Source organism: Cannabis sativa, chromosome 3 (assembly GCF_029168945.1).
Source record: "Cannabis sativa cultivar Pink pepper isolate KNU-18-1 chromosome 3, ASM2916894v1, whole genome shotgun sequence".
Classification (NCBI taxonomy): Eukaryota; Viridiplantae; Streptophyta; class Magnoliopsida; order Rosales; family Cannabaceae; genus Cannabis; species Cannabis sativa.
Genome location: NC_083603.1, coordinates 78,776,017 through 78,795,868, shown reverse-complemented (window position 1 = coordinate 78,795,868; position 19,852 = coordinate 78,776,017).

Genomic DNA, 19,852 nt, shown 5'->3' with positions numbered 1-19,852 from the left:
GAAGTACCAAGATTATCTCTACCGGAAGGCCCAGGAGACGGCGTACTCTAAGGCCCAGGCCGCCTCTGGGAGAGGGCTTCGCGTGGGGAGTCCGGTGGTGCGAAGGAGCCAAGCCCTTGGCGGGAAGTCCAAGGCTAAATTTTTTGACAAGATACTTCAAGAAGAGATTGGGGATCATCCCGCCGGGAGGCCCCTTCGTCTTGAAGATTCTTCTGAGAAGCAGACTTCCCGGCCTCAGCCTTCAGCCCCCGAACCAAACTCGGGTGCTCCCGGTGCTAGCACTTCCGGTGCCGGCGGTAAGTCTCCCTTGATAATTCGCTATGTTCCTTCCGTTGATGAATATACCAGTCATAGGCCCGTAGGGTTCGACGAGCGTCTCCGTAGATTTAAGATGCCGTTGACCCGGTGGGGGGATCGTTTGAAGGAATTTTATTTTTCGAACTTAGGAGATTACCTAGGTCGGTCCCGGATGGGCTCCGGCCCTCCGGAACCTATTCCCTTAGGTCCATCAGCTTACATAGCGTCCAGCTGGTTTCGGCCCTCGGACAGTTATCTTGGAGATGATGCTGCCAGCATTAAAGTTCAGAACTTTGCTAGGGCCGAATTAGGAAGTTCGGGTAGGAGTAGGTTATTTGTTGTATCTTTTATATGCGGTTCCTCACGAGCTTCTAACACTTGCTTATTTTTTGGAACAGGTACCTCCATGGATGCCATCCTGGAACAGCTTGCCGGGGTTCATACTCCCGTGGCTCCTCCGGCTTTCACCCCCTCTCCCCCGGCCCCTTCCTTGAAGGTTCCTTCCGGCGCTCCTCCCGAAACCATTGACTTAGTGGATGACGAGGAGGTGCTTCTGGGAGAGGCCGTTGAGGGTGCAGGAGAGCCTCAAGCCCTTCCGGAGGTAGCAGAGGAGGACGAGGAGGAGCCTGAAGTGGCTCTGATTCGCAAGCGTAAGGGCAAGATGATTGCCCAGGACGAGCCGAAGAGGCCTCGGAGGGCCGACACTCCTGCCCATGGCCTAGACGGCGGGGTCTCCCCGATGGAGGAAAATCCTGCTCCTCCCCACATCGAGCTTACCCCGATTCCGGGGGATGAGGTGAGGCAGGAGCTTCGCATAGCTAAACACAACTACGCTATGGACGAGTACTCCCGGGGGTATGCCGAAGTGGAGGCCCTTAGGAGGATTCTGCGAGCTGAGGTTGAGGCGAGCATCAACCACCCGGAATACCATGATCCGTGGAACCTCAATCTGGACCCCTTAACGGACTGGTTCCGGCCTCTCCTAGGGCCTACTTTGGCTCCCTTTGCCGCGGAGATGACCGGCGAGTTCGCTTCTCAGCTTACACGTTGTGCGCCCAAGCGGTTTGCCACTTGTGCTTCCCTGAACTCCATCTTCCAGGTCCAGGACCTCAGCCATTCCCTCACGGTGGTAAGTACTTTGCAATTTTTGCGTTTCCTTTTTGTTGTTTGTATTTTGTTTTCTTCCTTTGAGAAATTTTTCCTTATACTTCGTTATGGTTCAGCTTGCTGCTGAGGCTGGCCGCCTCTCCAGGAACATCATCAACCATGGCTTCGCTCTGTCCGACTTTGGGGACATGAATGACGTCAGGAAGGTCCTCCAAGACCTCACAGCGGAGAGGCAGATCTACCAGGAGGCTGCCGAGCGCCAGGAGGCAGCGGCCAAGGCCAAGGAAGAGGAGGCCAAACGGAGGGAGGCTCAGGCGGAGGCCATGATCCGGGACGAGGCTCAGCAGAGAGACAGGATGGAGGCCCATCATCAGGAGGAACTAAGGGCTCAAACCGAGGCTGCCGAGAAGGCTAGGCGAGATCTCCGGGAGGCCAGGGAGGCTTTGGATGAAATGGTCGCCAAGGTGAGATCTCTAGAGGAGACTCACCAGTCGGACATCGAATCCAAGGCAGCTCTAGCTGCGGAGTTGAAGGAGCTTAGGGATTTCAAAGAACAGTCCACCAGGAAGGCCAAGAGGGCCGAGCTCCTTTTTCCTGTTTCCTGCGCCCGGTGCCCGAAGCGCTTTGATGATGGTGTCTATATGGCTTGGGCCACCAATGATCAGAGTATCAAGCTTACTTTTTATCCCAAACCCGAGGAGATGATTGCCAGATTTCGGGAAAAGAAGAAGAAGCTTGATGCTGCGCTTGAGGCACGGATTGGACCTCGTCTTCCTCCGCGGGCTGACTGAGCTGCCGTATTATTGACCCAGATTCTACCCGTTTCTCTTATAACTTTTTTTTTTGTTTGTACATATTTGCTGCTGCCTTAGAACAATTTACATATAGGCGGCAGCTTTCATTTGAAGGGGAGACAATTATATTTTAAGGCCTGTCCCCGGGCCATTTATATGTATATGACCTGCCCTTTGGGCTAGGATATTTTTTTTTTATATATGCGATCTTTATTTGTCACACTTATATATTTTAACCTGTCCTTTGGCTCAGGGTTTTTATACTTATGCTTTTTATTTTTGCGCATACTTTTTGACCTGCCCTTTGGGTCAGGATATTTTACTTAGATTGACCTGCCCTTTGGGTCAGGATATTTTACTTAGTTTGTTTTTGTTTGTCCGTGCGGTATACCCTAGTACCCCCCTGAGTGGCATAGAAACATTGTTTTTAAGGCACTCAGGTTTATTTAATATAGAGGAGGCATACATTTGGACGGTACAAACCCTTTGAACAAAATCTAAGTTTAATTTGCTACTGGTAATATTTTCTGAGGTGATCGGCATTCCACGCTCTTGGGACAGTAGTTCCGTCCATTCTTTTCAATTTGTAAGTGCCAGAACCGATTTCGTCCTCGATTTCATATGGTCCTTCCCAATTTGGTCCAAGTACCCCCACTCCGGGTTCTTGGGTGGCTGGAAAAACCCTTCTTAGGACCATATCCCCAATAGCAAATTTTCTGTTTTTAACATTGGAGTTAAAATACTTGGTCACCTTCTTTTGATAAGCGGCCATCCGTATTTGAGACTCATCCCGGAGTTCTTCGACTTGATCCAAAGCCTCTTGGAGCAAAGGCTCGATTAGTGGCGGATCATAAGTCGTCCTCCTGTGGGATGGGAATAATGTTTCCACCGGGACCATTGCTTCACAAACGTACGCCATTGAGAACGGCGAGTGACCGGTTGTGGTTACGGGGTCGTCCGTAGGCCCACAATACCCTTGGCAATTCTTCGGGCCGGTTATTTTTACAGGCCAGCAGCTTCTTTTTCAAGGTGACCTTTAGGATTTTATTGACTGCTTCCGCCTGGCCGTTTGTTTGAGGCCGGGCTACCGCGGAGAAGCTTTTTACCACTCCGTGTTGGTTGCAGAAGTCAGTAAATTCCTCGCAATCAAATTGCTTTCCATTGTCTGAGACTATTTTATGAGGCAAGCCGTATCGACACACTATGTTTTTAATAACAAAGTCCAATGCCTTCTTAGCAGTTATTGTCTTCATAGGCTCAGCCTCTGTCCACTTGGTGAAGTAGTCCACTGCTACTATTGCATACTTTACCCCTCCTTTTCCCGTAGGTAGAGACCCGATGAGATCTATTCCCCAGACCGCGAAGGGCCAGGGGCTGGTCATCAAAGTGATCTCATTTGGAGGAGCTCTCGGTATGTTCGCGTACCTTTGGCACGAGTCACACTTTTGGACATAGTCTATACAATCTTTTTTCATTGTTGGCCAGAAGTACCCTTGCCTCAATATTTTCTTTGAGAGGCTGGGTCCTCCCGTATGATCTCCACAGAACCCTTCATGGACCTCCAGCATGATTTGTCTAGCTTCAGGGTCCGATACACACCTTAAATAAGGCATGCTGAGTCCTCTCCGGTAGAGAATTTGATCCATCATTACATAACGATGAGCCTGATACTGAATCTTTCGAGACAGTGCCCTCTCTTGGGGCAACTCACCTGTGGTTATGTACTTTATGATGGGGACCATCCAGCTGGGTTCTTGCCCAACCGTTTGTGTGGTCTCTTTTATTTTGATGCTTGGCTCTGCCAAGCGTTCCACTGGTACTACCCCCAGCTCTTCGATTTCGCTGTCCGAGGCTAACTTAGCCAGACAGTCCGCATGAACATTCTTCTCTCGGGGGATTCTTTCTATTTTGTAGTCCGTGAACTCGTGGAGCAATTCTCGGACTATGGCTACGTACGCGGCCATCCGCTCGCCGCGAGTTTGGTATTCTCCGGAAACTTGGTTTACGACCAGCTGAGAATCACTGTAGACTTCCACTCTCTTGGCTCCTACAGCTTTAGCCAATTTTAGCCCTGCTATCAGGGCCTCATAATCGGCTTCGTTATTCGAAGCTGTGAAGTTGAATCGGAGTGCTGCCTGGAGCCGCAATCCAGTAGGTGATATCATAGCCACTCCGGCTCCTGAACCGTTCTCATTTGAAGCTCCGTCCACAAATACTCTCCAAGTGGGGATTGGTGGCTCCGGTGTATTGGCTGTCGCCTCGGCTTCATTGCATTCGGTGATGAAGTCTGCCAAGGCTTGGCCTTTTATGGAAATCCGGGGCACGTAATGTAAGTCGAACTGACTCAGCTCCATCGCCCACTTGAGGAGTCTTCCGGATGTTTCAGGCTTCTGGAGAACTTGCTGGAGTGGATGATTGGTCAGGATTCTGATCGGATGGGCTTGGAAGTATGGTCTCAACTTCCTTGATGCCATCAGGAGGCAGAATACTAATTTTTCAATAACCGGGTACCTTGTCTCGGCCCCTACCATGCGCTTACTAACATAGTACACGGGGTGCTGAATTTTTTCTTCCTCTCGGACTAGTGCAGCGCTGACCGCATGCTCGGAGACGGCCAAGTAAAGGAACAAGTCTTCTCCAAGGACGGGTTTTGATAGGATAGGAGGTTTGGCCATGTGGTCTTTTAACCTTTTGAATGCCTCCTCGCATTCATCTGACCATTCGAACTTTTGGCATTTCTTCAGTATGTTGAAGAAGGGTATGCACTTGTCTGTGGATCGTGAGATAAAGTGGCTCAGTGCGGCTACCTTTTCGGTCAAGCTCTGCACGTCCTTATGTTTCTTGGGGGATGGCATGTCCAGGAGAGCTTGGATTTTCTCCGGGTTCGCCTCGATCCCCCTTTGGCTGACTATGAAGCCCAGGAATTTTCCCGACTTGACCCCGAAGGTGCATTTTTTCGGATTGAGCTTCATGCCGTATCTCCGGACGACTTCGAAACATTCTTCTAAGTCGCTTGCATGGCTGTTGCATGCTTTGGATTTGACGAGCATGTCGTCTACATATACCTCCATGTTTCGTCCCAGGAGGCTTTTAAACATCCGGTTAACCATTCTTTGATAGGTTGCTCCGGCGTTTTCGATCCGAAAGGCATGACTAGGTAACGGTATACCCCCTTATCGGTCCTGAAGCTAGTGCACTCCTGGTCTGCCGTATGCATTTTTATTTGGTTGTACCCAGCATAGGCATCCATGAAAGATAGCAGCTTAAATCCGGACGTGGCGTCTACCATCTGGTCGATCCTGGGCAGCGGAAAACAGTCCTTTGGGCAGGCTTTGTTTAGATCTGTGAAATCTATACAAACCCGCCAAGTCCCGTTCGGCTTGGGCACCAGGACCGGATTGGCCAGCCATTCCGGATAATACACGTCGCGGATCATGCCATTGGATAAAAGTTTATCCACCTCTTTCTCTAAGGCCTCGGCTTTCACCGAGTCGAGCGGGCGTCTCTTTTGCTGTACAGGGGGCAAGTCCGGGTTGACATTGAGTACATGGGTGATGACATGAGGGCTGATGCCGGTCATGTCTTCTTGGCGCCATGCGAAGATGTCGATGGCGCCCTTCAGTGTTTTTATTATTTTATCTTTTTCCTCCGGATCCAGGCTCTTCCCTATCCGGAGTACTTTGGTGGAGTCGTCGTCACACACTGGTATTTCTTCGACGTCCTCCATTGGTTCCACGACCCTTTCGGACCCTATGCGAGGATCCAACTCGTCCTCTTCAGCCTTCTCTATCTCAGGGGGCCCCCGGACCATGAGTACTGGTAAGTGGGTGGCAACATTGTAACATTGCCTGGCCTCTCCCTGATTTCCCCTCACCGTTCCGATTCCGGCTTCCTGGGTAGGGAATTATAGGCATAGATGTCGGATTGAAGTAATTGCACCAAAGTCGACGAGGGCCGGTCGACCTAGGATTGCGTTGTAGGCTGTTGGACAGTCTACCACCACGAAGGTGCAATACTTGAATGTGCTTTGGGGGGTATCCGGGCACAGGGTAACTGGGAGCCTGACTTTTCCCATCGGGATTAGCGTCGTTCCGTTAAACCCTGTGAGCTGCGATCCACTAGGCGAGAGGTCCCGGTCGGTCAACCCTATCGCAGTGAAGGCTTCTTTGAAGAGCAAGTTCACGGAACTCCCATTGTCAATCAGGACCCTAGCCACCACCTTATTTGCGATGGGGGTCTCTATGACCAGCGGGTCGTGGTGAGGAAAACGCACCGTCTTGGCGTCTTCTTCCGTGAACGTTATGGGCTGGTCCATTAGCCGAGGCCTTTGAGCCGGGAGTTGAGTAACCTCCTACACCTCACTGTGTCTTGCGGCCTCGACATATCTTTTTCGCTCCTTGCGAGTGTTTCCTCCGATATGGGGACCTCCGGAGATCATGGCTACCCGTCCATTAGGCCGGGGCGGTAGTCCGGGTATATGCTGGGTGTCACCTGCGGGAGCAGCTGGAGGCAATACTCCTGCTGTACCCCGGTGTTCCGGAGGCATACCCCCTGCCACCTGCCCTGGATTAAGGTGGGGCAACCTATTTTTGATCCACTCATAGAGGTGGCCCAAACGGATCAAATTCTCAATCTCGTCTTTGAGATTTTTACACTCATTGGTGCTATGACCAAGGTCGTTGTGGTACTCGCACCTTTTACTCGGATCTCTCTGGGAGCTGTCTTTGTACAATGGCTGGGGTCTCCGGTAGTGTGTATTCTGCCTTGTGGCAAAATATACACGTTCCTGAGAGTCCGTGAGCTCTGTGTACTGGGTGTATTGGGGTGTGTACCCCTTCTTTTGGCGCTTCTCTCCCGTTCGGGTGCTGCCCTTGGAGGACCTTTTGCTCCTCGACCCACAGGTAGGGCACATTAAGCTAGCGGTCGGGGCAGCACTGTGAAGGCGTCCGTCCATTCACCCGGACGGGTTGCGTAATGGGAAGATGCGGGGCCAAAGCACGACCATGGCTGTATCCGGGAGTGGCAGAGAACTGTATGCCACTTACCGGGGGAGTCGCGGTCGGGACAGTACCCGAGGGCGACACTCCTGGCATGTATCCCGCTATCCCGGTGGGATAATAGCCTCCGTAAGCCACGATCTGGGCTTCTTCGAGGTTAATATACTTTTGGACTCGCTTCTGGAAGTCCTGAAGGCTAGCAGCGCCTTCTTGCTGTAATTCGTTCCAGAAGGGAGTCCCAGTGCGGATTCCTGCTTGGAGAAGCGCAAGCTGTTGTCCGTCGTCGACCTTCTTGGTCTTCGAGGCTTCCTCTCGGAACCTCTTGATGTAATTCTTCAAGGTCTCGGTGGGCAGTTGCTTGATGTTGGTCAAGGCACTAACCTCCAAGTTGACATTCCTGGCAGCGACAAATTGTCTACGGAAGTTGGTTTGGAGTTTGTTCCAACAACCCACCGATCCTGGTTCCAATTTTTTGAACCATTCCTCTGCCGATCCGCTCAGAGTGAGGGGGAAGCACAAGCATTTGGCGTCATTGCTGACCCGCATGACTGTCATGACCCGGTTGAACCGTGACAAGTGATCACTGGGGTCGGAGTTCCCAGTATATGCTGCCATTTCGGGCATCTTGAAGTTTTTAGGGAGCTCCGCCTCCAGGATATGTTTGGCACAAGGCTCCCGATCCTCACTGTCCGAGTCGGAGTCGTCTCCCTTCTGCCTCCGGGAGACTCGAGCAATATCTTTTCGAAGTATGGCAAGTTCCGCCATAATCCCTTCGTTTACAGTACCCGAGGAGACCACGGGCCTGTATCTTTTTTGGTCAAGGTGATCCCGGAGGTCACCTTGATTCCCGTTGATTTGATTTCTCAGATCAATGGGTGGACATCTCTGTCCTCTTCTTCCTCTACCCCACAGTTCTGGTGCACGGAAACGCTTTTCCGGTCCCCTCGATCCTGAGGGCCAAGACTCCCTCTTTGGGGCTTGCCCCTCTGCGGACCTTTCCCTTTAGGGAAATCCGAGCGGACCCTTCGCGGATCCTGCACCTTTTTCTTCCGACCAGGGGTAGAAGTAGGGTTTTTTGTTTGGTTTTCCTCAGCAGGGTGCCTTATAGGGCTAGGTTCCCTAGGCCTTTGCTGCTGGGAATTAGGCGAAGACGTCGCTGGCTCCCCGTCGAGCCCAGCGGCCATCGCCTTGGGATGCACGTGAATACCAGCTGCCTCCATGGCTTTCTGCATGGCTAGCATCACTTCCTGCATTTTTTGATTTTGCGCTTTCTGAGCTTCGATCTCAGCTTCATGATCGATAGCTTTTTGTCTAAGGAGCACCAACTCCGAGTAGCTTCCTCCGTCATAGGCATACTCGTCGAGGTGTTCCTCGTAGTTTTCATCGGGAACTATTTCTTCTTCTTCTTCTTCGGACTCCTCTGCTGCCCTTGAGGCTACATCTTCCTCATTGGGGTCTTGAGCGTCTTCTAGAGGGCGAGGATGACGTGTAGCTCTTGTCTCCACCATTGTCGTGAAGTTAAATGCTTGTTGTGAAGCAGCTTTCCTCAGCTCTCAATGAAAGCACCAAAATGTTGACCGAGGTTTTCGGCAACTATTAAAATATGATTATAATAAAGAGCTCTAAGAAAGTGAGATGAAGATTTTTTACGTGGTTGGGGCGTTAATGAGCCTTAGTCCACGAGCCACTGTTATTAATGGATGTATTTAATACAGATTCTACACTTGAGAGAATGTTTTTCTCTTAAATACAGAGAATGTTCTTGGTGAGTATTTTCTCTTCTTGCTCTTTTGCAAACCAAGATTCTCGACCCCCTTAAATGAGCTTTGAGGGGGTATTTATAGTGTTTTGGTGGGGTAATCCCTAGAATTGTTCTTACACATGTGTCTGTAAGTATCCATAAAGTTGGGCATTTCCGATGAATATACCATGGGTGATGCATGGTCAAATCCCTAGGTGCTGTAGGGCTTTTATGAAGAATGTCCTTTTTGCCTTGTGACTGACGTGACTCTTCGCAGAGTAGCTGTCGCTAGACTTAAATGATCATTACTGTAGCGCCTTGTTTGGGGGTTGTGCCGTCGGACTTTATTGCGTGTTACGGTCCCAACACGCTTCCTCCCATGCGGCATTAAATGCGACTTGATTGCTCGGGAGAGACTCGACATGTCCGGAGAGCCTTCACGCTATACTAGCTTCCTGGAGTACCTTGTACTCCGGATGCCTCCTCCGGGACCCATGCTAACAGCGCTTCTTGGTGGCGCACAAAGACTTAGCAAATCTTTCCAAGTTATCTGATCCACGTGTCCCCTCTCGACTGGTCCACGTATTTTGGGCGAATTCTGGAGCAACAGTTATAATTCTATATTTAATTAAATACAAGAAAATACATATAGTTTAGCTGAGAATAAAAAAAAATCTTAAATTAAATAATTAATTTCGAAATAATTAATTAAATAATAAAAAAAAATTTCGAAAAATTTAAAAAAAAAAATTTGAAAAATTCGAATTTTTTTTTTTTAAAAAAATTTAAATTTAAAATTAAACCTACAATTTTTGAAAAATTAGGTTTCAACCAACCTAAATATCATTTCAAAAATTTGCTAACTACTTTTAAATTTTAAATGTTATTTTATAAATAAAAATTAAATAAAAAATTAGAAAAGATAAATAAATATCTTTTTCAAATTTTAAATGTAATTTAAATAAATAAAATAACAAAATTTAAAAAATTAGCAAAATATCTTATATCATTTAAAAATTACATGATTATAAATATCTTATTTTTAAATTTAAAATAAGATAAGATATAATCAAATTTTAAAATAAGATAGATATTTTAAGCAAGAAGATAGATACTAATTCTATTCAAATTCAAATTACACTAATATCTTGAATTAAATTTAAAAAATATTAAATTAATTCAAAATGATAATTAGAATTGAATTAGGAATAGTAATAGTATAAATACAAAACTATACAAAAAATTGGAAGTTAATTCCATGGAAAAGCATGAAAAATCGAAGAAAAACGAAAAAATTGTGAACTGTACGGACAGATTTGCGATCTCAGGAAAATATTAGCAGAGCCCCGATTTTTTTCAAATCTTCAAAAAATCATAACTAATTCAAATAAAATCCAAATTAAGTTCTGTAAAAGGCTAACTTGCTTAATTTTTTCCATACTATCCAATAAAAATAATTCCAGAGATAAAATCGCAATTATTTTTCACGAAAATTTTACAAACATCAATCAATCATCAAATAACACTCAATATAACATGATACCATCCAAAGAACATACAAACAATCGTTTTAAAGTCCAAATTTCTTGCAAGTAAATCAATTACCATGGCTCTGAGGCCAGTTGTTGGAAATTATTTTACCAGGATCTTAGATCTACTCACAAGTATGTTTATTAACATCCTAAATAAGAACTTTCTAAAACAATAAATTAAACACATATAAAGTTTAAGAAACCTTACATTGGGTGCAGCGGAATATAATGACTCCTTCCGTTCAGATATCTAGCCCTTGATTCCTTTCTGTAGCAGAGCATTATCAATATCTGAACCTGGATCTCTTTCTCTGAATCTTTGATGCTGAATCTCCTTTGCTGATGATCTTTCTTCACGATCTTCCTCACTATGATTGAGGTATTGCTTGATGTGTGTGGGCACTACTCTCACACTAAGATTTTCGAAATTGAAGAGGGAAGGAGAAAGAGAAGGGTCAGCCAAAGATAGGGAGAGAGAAGGCTCAGGTTTTCTGAATCAGAAGAAGTATCAGGAAAAAGTCTTATTTTTCTGAAGCCTTCACTATCTATTTATAGCATTCCACTAGGGTTAGATTTGAATTATATGGCATTAAAAGAATGAAAAAATCAACTTAAAATACATACAAAGGTGGCCGGCCATACACTTAGTGGATTGGGCCTTGCTTTTTGCAATTTTGCAATTTTAACACCTTTTGTATCTGATTTTCTCAAAAATGCCAATTTCCTAATTCAACCATTTAAATGCCAATTCTAACTATTTAATAACTATAAATAATTATTAAATAATATTGTCATTTATCATATTTATTAATTGAACCATACAAAGTATCATAATTAACAAATATGCCCCTATAAACTCTTTCTTTACAATTTCGCCCTTACTTAGTGAAAATTTCACAAATAGACATAGTCTAATTTGTGAATTATAATTGATTAATCAAAACCAATTACATGAGTCTTACAAGCAATATTATCTCAACTAGTGGGGCGATCATGGGTCTATATAACCGAGCTTCCAATAAGTAGATCAAGAATGTAGCACTAAAATTCACTAACTTATTAATTTTTCGTTGAATCCACGCATAGAACTTAGAATTGCACTCTCAGTATATAGAATGCTCTATATGTTCCACCATATAGACACATCATTAGTTATCCATTGTTATAATCCTAATGTGATCAATTATCCTCTATATGAATGATCTACACAGTAAAGGGATTAAATTACCATAACACCCTACTATGTATTTTATCCTTAAAACACTTGACCCCGTATAAATGATATTTCAGCTTACGTGAAATGAGATCTCCACCATTTATTTTCATTTGGTCAAGCTCGAAGGAGATCATCCTTTGCTTACTATTCGCCCGATAGAAGCTATAGATTCCATGTTTATGCTAGCGCTCCCACTCAATTGCACTACCGTGTTCCCAAAATGTACGTATCACCCTGACCTAAAAGTAGGCTTAACTAACAAATCAAAGAACACGAATAGCCTTTCAAGATTGAGCCTAATCATAATAGGATTAAGATCATTTGATCTAGGATCAACTTGGCGATATTAACTTGAATAGATTCTACGGTAAGTTTAATTAAATCTAAGTCAAAGTTCAATATCTGTCCCTTCCGATGCATACTCCATGCATCCAACCTGAGCTTTACTTTAACCAATGTTCTGGAAAGAACATAGTATTTCTCCAAATACAAGTAAACTCTGTTGTAGATTATCATATCAGTAAAACCCTGTGTCTGATAAATCTAGGAAACTTTATTCACATAGTCATGTTTACTTTCCAATGTGTTGACGGCACAATAAACAGGATCAAGTATGTGAAAAGGGTTTCAGATGAATCTATACATTATGTACATATAATCATGAAATAAATCATGTGAACCATGCAACATTAAATGTTATTTCTGATCTATATTAATAAGTAAATCTGATTATATTGAAATGAGTTTTATTTAGGGCATAAAACCCAACATTTTATTCCTTTCCACTGTGCTCCTCTTGATGAAGATGAAGCTTAGTAGGAATACTCTAGAGTTAATAATATGGTTACAGTAATGTATTTTCTTGATGAAGAGTTAGTCTTCAATCTCAAGGTGAAGGTCTGAAGAAGAGAATCCCCTCCCTTGTGCTATCTATGAGGTATTTATAGGCCAACCACATTGCATGGGCTGTCTTTAATGGATCTTCGTAGGGATGAAATACCACCATTAAATTTGTAGATGGCATATTTCCCATGTGGCTTTTATGGGTGTCAGATTGTATTGTTTGTACAGGCTGGGTTTTGGACGCGTGTCACCTTTGAGCCATTCTCATTTGAATTTCCCTTTCTGCTAGTCGTTGGATTGCTTATCTCAGTACACAAGGACACTCATGCTTTGCACGACACCATGGCATGGGAGACAACCTCTAACATTGTACATAAACACACCATGGTCCCTAGGTCTGTAGGCTGACACACTTCGACCGAGCTTCTGCGGGATTAATGACCCCTTGTCCGTCTTTAATTAATATCCACATGGCATGCTTACAAAAATGCTGATAACACTTTCAAATTTTCGTAATTTATTTTTATGTTAAAAATTGGAACAATATATAATAGGGATATTCGTAAAATACACGATCTTATACAATCCGCAAAATCTAATCTAATCTAATCTGTAAAGTGCAGATATCTGCACTTCTGCGAATTAGATTGGATTAAAAAATTCAAATTTTGTATTTGTACAGTTTGGATGTTGATTGATATGTAAAGTAACTGATCCAATCCAATCTACACATATTTATGTATATTTAAAAATATTGTATGTGCAATTAATATTTTAATACAAAAAAAAAATAATATTTTAAGAATCTAATATATATAATATAAATATATTTCAAAATTTAATAGATTAAATTTATATTATATGGGAAAAATATAATTTAAAACAAAATTAATTATTTCCTTTTTACATATATTTTTTAAAATTTATTATTGGAGATTTAAAAGAATAATAATTTATTTAATTTTATTGTTAGTTATGTAAAAAAAATTATTTTTTAATAAATACTAAATAACTTAATATTAAAAAGTAACCAATTCAAAGTAAACTGTTGGGTGTACAACCAAAGTCCCACACTACCTAGAAATGGAAAGGATCTTGGGTATATAAGGATGAACACCATCTCTATTGGAATGTGGCCTTTTGAGAAGGTGCCCAAAAACAAATTCGTAAGGGCTTAGGCCAAAAGCAAATAATATCATACCAATGGAGAAAAAGATGGTGTTTGACGGTCCTTACAAGTGGTATCAGAGCAAAATTCTAAATATTAGCCATGTGAATGTATCCTGGGATTTTCTAAACAAAGGAGGTGAAGCTTGATGTTAGAGTCATCAGAGGTTCAGATCTGGTTCGAAGGGATTTTGAATCTTGCTGGTGAATGTATTCGTCTAGCTTACTCAAGGGGATCTTGAGTGTTGAAATCGAGGGATTCAGGTATTCGAAGGGATTTTGAATTTAGTTGGTGAAGGGATTCATCTAGCTTACTCAAGGGGATCTTGAGTGTTGGAATCGAGGGATTCAGGTTTAGATCTATAATCGTTTGAGGGGAGGCAAGATGGTTCTTTGTTTGAGGGAAGGATTGTTCGGTGTACAACCAAAGTCCCACATTGGCTAGAAATAGAAAGGATCTTTGGTATATAAGGATGAACACTATCTCCATTGGAATGACGCCTTTTGGGAAGGTGCCCAAAAACAAATTCGTGAGGGCTTAGGCCGATAGCGGACAATATCATGAAATTTTTACACCAAAAATACAAAATACATACTTTATTGCTAAAATACCACCACACGGTTAAGTCTACATTTTTACTCTTCAACTTTATTTTATTACAATTTTACTACTTGCACACACATTTCATGCATACGATACATCACTACACGTCAGTAGACTATGACATCTATCAATCAACCATCCATCATTTCCCTCTTTTTTTCTCTTCTTTTTCCTTTTATTTTCTATTTCTTTTTAGTTTTTTTTTTTAAAAAAAATATCAGCCTCCATAGCTGAACTCTTTCTTCTCCACAATCCCAACTCCATTTTCTCTCTTCTTTTTGTTCTTCAAATTTGTTTTTCAACTCCCATTAACCGAATCCCATAACCGTTTTCCATCCTTTTATTTTTCTCTTAATCCTTACATAAATATAGCTGTAACTCGTTCTTCATCAACTCCTTCCCCTGTTCAAAAGAAAAGCTCGAAAATGGGATTGAAATCTTTAGCTAATAGAAACAATGGTAAACGACCTGTTGTTGAGGAGGATGACTCTAATTTTGCTCCTCCATTGTCTAAACGTGAGCGACCTCCTCCAAAGAAGAAATCGAAGGTGGCTGCCCAGGAAAAAAATTCCTGAAGATGTTTCTCAAAAGAATGATCAAGTTGGTGGTGGTCTTCGATCTCAGGTTTGTTTTCGGTTTCTTTTTGGTTTCCCCCTTTTTTGAAATTTTTTCATATTCCATTTTTGTGGGTTTTGTGTTAATTGAATTGTCATTTTGTAATAGTTTTTTCATAATTTTTTAATAGTGTAAACACCTTTTGTATGTATTTTTTTTTTAATATGTTTTTTATCTAGTTGTTTCCTGTCCATTTTTATATCATCAATGGGTAACAATGAGATTTATTATGGATGTTGATGTTCAAAGAGTTTTTCCAGTATTTTAGTTTGTATACAGTTGTTTTGTAGTTTTATTATAGTTTTGCTACTTGCATATGTTATTTCATTATAAAACTAATATGTAACTATTTGCACAAAACTACTATGTATAACTACTATTTCTTAGTCTCCCGTCAAATTAAATTCCTGTATAATATATAAACTATCATAAAACGATAATGCAACTATAAAGCAACCAAAACAAAAAATAAATAGACTTATACGACACTGGTTGTACCTTAATTCAAATTTACTCTTCTTATTGTGTTTTTTAAAAAATATATTTATATTGAAAATCAGTAATCAATCAAAATGCAACTGTATATAACGTAGATGTATTATTCATGAGGTTTTTTTAAAAAAAAAATTCACATCATACATTGTTTTGGATTTGGTGGGAGCTCCAGATTTGTTTGTTATAGATCTATATTTCATGAATCTGGAGTTCGATATTAGAGGGAGTTGTTTTGATCGAATAAAACAGAAAACAAATATGTAATTTCAGTTTCTTCACAATTTTTCTGATTTTTTTTCGTCATTTTCTGTTTAGATCATTGCAGGTCTTCTTTTCCAGTTGATTTCGCTAGAATTAATGGTTGTATTTTCCTCGTTTTGGTTTCATTTTGGTTGTTTTGCGGTTTTGAAACGATCGAGGTATGTTCATCTTCATCGTTCGCTCTGTACAGCTAAAGGCTTAGTGCATGTGGTATTTTTGTAAATATTTATATGTGGACTGTATAAATGTTTAATGGACCGACCAATAATATTTTTGTAATTTTTTTTCCTTTTTTATATTTTTCTGTTTTTTCCCCAATATCATACCAATAGAGAAATAGATGGTGTTCGACGGTCCTCACATAAACGATAGTGCAGATTGGATTAGATCTGAACTATTGTACATATTGGATTGGATCTAAAATATAAAATCTGTATTTTGTGTGAATCAGATACATTATAAAAAATAGTGCGGATTGGATTGGATGAACACCCATATTGTATAAAATAAACTATATTAATATTATTTCCTCCAAAAACTACAATAAGAAAAAGAGAGAAAAAGAGTTGAATCATCGTATAAAAAAAAGGTTAATATGTAGTTCACAAATAATAACAAATGCTGCTTATCTAGCAAAAAAATAATGAATACTACTCACATTTTTTTTAGAAGTAATTAAAAAGATAATGGGATTAATTAGGAGTTTTGTCTCTTGAATTTTGACATGTATTAAATAATATCCCTGAACTTTTCAAGCCATTAAAAATTCTCCCTAAACTATTGAAATTGTTAGATTTAAGAACTTCTATCCAATTTCATTTAATTTTGCTAATGTGACGATTGTCTATGTACTAAATCATGCCCCCCGACTTTTAATACCTATTAAATCATGCTCTCTGAACTTTAACATGTACCAAATTGTACCCCTTAATTTTCATCCATGTGAGACTTTCTTTAGTTAAATTAGACAAAAGTCTTTAAATTTAACAATCTCAATAGTTCGGAAAGAATTTTTAACGACCTGAAAAGTTCAGTAAGCGTGATTTGGTACATGTCAAAGTTCATGGGGCAAAAATCTAAATTAGCCTAATTATTCATGATTAAAATTTTGAATAATATATAGCTGAGAGTGATATGCTTATATAACTATCTCCTAATATTATAAATGCTAAAAAATATCAAATAAACAAATAATGCTAGCTTTACCTATATTTGACATTTGATATTGTACTCCATCAAAACATAGAATTTCATTTGATTGGGCTGTGAAGTGTACTCGAAGTCTAATATTATACAATGGCTCCATGAAAATCAAAAGAAGATATCCACTTATAATATAACTATAACTCGTAAAAGTTTTGAGTGAAATTAAGAGATTTAAATATTATGTGATAAGAGATAAGAGATATGGGTTAGGTTTAGGTGTTTAGGTTTAGGTTATGTTGTTTTAGATTTTTCTTAGAAGTTTTTTTTAATTAATTACTATTTATAAATTTTAAAGTTAGAATAAGTTGTGTTGTTTTAAAATTGGATATTTAATTTTTTTTTATAAGAAAATAGAATAAAAAGAGAAAAAATTAGAGAAAATAAAAAGTTTAGGTTATGTTGTTTTAGATTTTTTTTTTTTAATGATACGGTAGATTTTTTTAATTAATTAACATTTATAAATTTTAAAGTTAGAAAAAGTTGTGTTGTTTTAAAATTAGATATTTAATTTTTTTATTAGAAAATAGAATAAAAAGAGAGAAACTTAGAGAAAATAATTAATAATATTTATAAACTTAATAAAAAATTAAAAAAAAATGACAAAATTAAGGAGAAAACAAAGAATGCTATTTAGAAAAATTTCAGAGTCCTATATCACCACCTCATGTCTCTCTTTTATATATATATATATAAATAGATACTAAGGGCACCTTAAGAGGTGATGTTGGTGCATCCGAATATGTGTTCCATGCATTTTTATTTAATTAATTAATAATAATAGAAGTCGCTAATCAATTATGAGATGTTATATCAGTGTAGCATTAAGCATTTTAAAATGTCAAATGTACAATACAATGTACAATACCCTTATAATATATATAACTTCATACAATTAATTCTATTTCAATTAATAATGTTATAGTGAGATTTCTCTCACTTAGAAACTCGAGACCAGACTCCTCTTTAAAGGACACGTGTATTCAGATTTCCAATGAAGTCTGAATGTCCATGAGAGACTTCTCGAAGTTTAGACCTCGCTCAGGATAAAAACAGCGAGATACTGTAAGTGTGACTTCAGTCGCACCGCATAACCATAATTCTCATCATGCAGGGTGGATCCAACTCGCATATGTCAGAACATGTGCGAGTGTCCCCTCTATATCTCCGCGACAAGTATAGAGACCAATCCCCTATGGTGCAGTTTGGTCCCAACAACCCAATAGCCCTGACAGACTAATATAAGTTCGCATGTCCAGACTTCACTAGCTCCAACATGCGACGTCTACAAAGGGCGATTACCTAAAGGACGCAGACGTTCCATACGTACTGGCGATCCTGCGAGCTCAACAAACGGAACATGAACGGTCAACTCGCAGATGCGGAAGACGCATACGTTGATAAATTTAGTAACTGTCACACATTTATTAATGTTAACGTTGTTTGAGTTTAGTTATTGCAATTCAATGTGTAAATAATGGATTAACAATGAATGTGATCCTCATGTAACCGATTGGACACCCACTTTGTATATAAAGGGGTGATCCACCATGAAAATGCACCTACGAATCCCTTGCTACAGTGGACTAAGCAGAACAAAATCTGACTGAACCACTATAATTCATCGTCTTGTTTACTTTTTCCAGCCTTGTTGTCTGTTCTTGCATTCCCAGTCGAGTACTCGCCATTTTAGGTTGAATACTCGCACTTGTCATTTCTCAAATAATTCTCTTTTTTATCAATTAAATTATACTTTTTGGTGTTGCGAAATTTGCTCGACAACATTTGGCGCCGTCTGTGGGAATTCGACTGTAAGATTTTATTCACTTCAAAGAACACCGCTCATCATGGCTGGAAATCACGTTAACGGAGCTAACAACGGATCCATCAATATTGGAATGATGAGCGTACCATTGCCTGGAGCTGGAGTGCCACCTGTAGACGTCATCAACGGCGGAGTAGGGAGGAGCAACATCAGACCTCTCAACCTATTCCCAGAAACAACTGGCCCTCAGGTCGGAGACACGTCCACACCACCAGCAACCATGCACTTTCCCCCCGTCACCCCGGTGGTAGTATCCGAGGGAGTGGTCCAGCTCACGACCGATTAATATGCTGCAATCCAGGATCAGCTGCGAGCACTACAAGCCGAGGTAGATGGACAGAGCCGAGCTCGACGCCCTCCTCGAGTTCCTGCCATTCGCAACGAAAACCCTCAGGTAACAGTTTCCAGACGTCAAACTAACCGTGTACGCAGGGAACGAAGAACTGATCCTGAAGTTCTGGACTTGAATCACCCGACGTCAAGAGATCAATCTGCAAGGTTGCCTAACCAGAGCGCACAAATCGACGAGGATCCTGAGCGCCGCAACCCTCGCAGTCGTCCACCTCGAGATAACGACGCAGAGTCGGCCTCTTCATCCTCGCATGGCCGCACTCCGAGCAGGTATACGAGGTCTGGCTCTGTACAGACACAGCAGGGAGGACATTATCGTGTACACCGAGGTGATCTGCGTGATCACCTCAACGCAGTCTTTAGGGCACGTTCCCGCGGCCCGCATAACACTGAGACGCTCCATGATCCCCATACGGGCGATCAGGGTGTCAATACAGTTAACAACCCGCCTATCGCGCCGATCGCGACCACTGGGATTAATATCCCCTCGAACCTCGCCGCAGTGGTTGCGAGCCCCGCAGTCGTAGCGACTCCAACCCCTGCGACAGGAGGAATCGATCAAAGCATGCTTCTGCAAGCCTTGAAGATGCTCGAGCAGCAGCGTAAGCCCATATACAAGCTGCACGGCACCTCGCCTTTTACCGCAGAAGTGCGGCAGGCCCAACTTCCAAAAGGGTTTCGTTTATCCGAATCCCTCAAATATAAAGGTACTTCTAACCCGTTAGATTACCTAGAAAAGTTTAACACTATAATGGAAGTGGACCAGGTACCGCAACTTGCGAAGTGTCGCATTCTCGCGGCCAC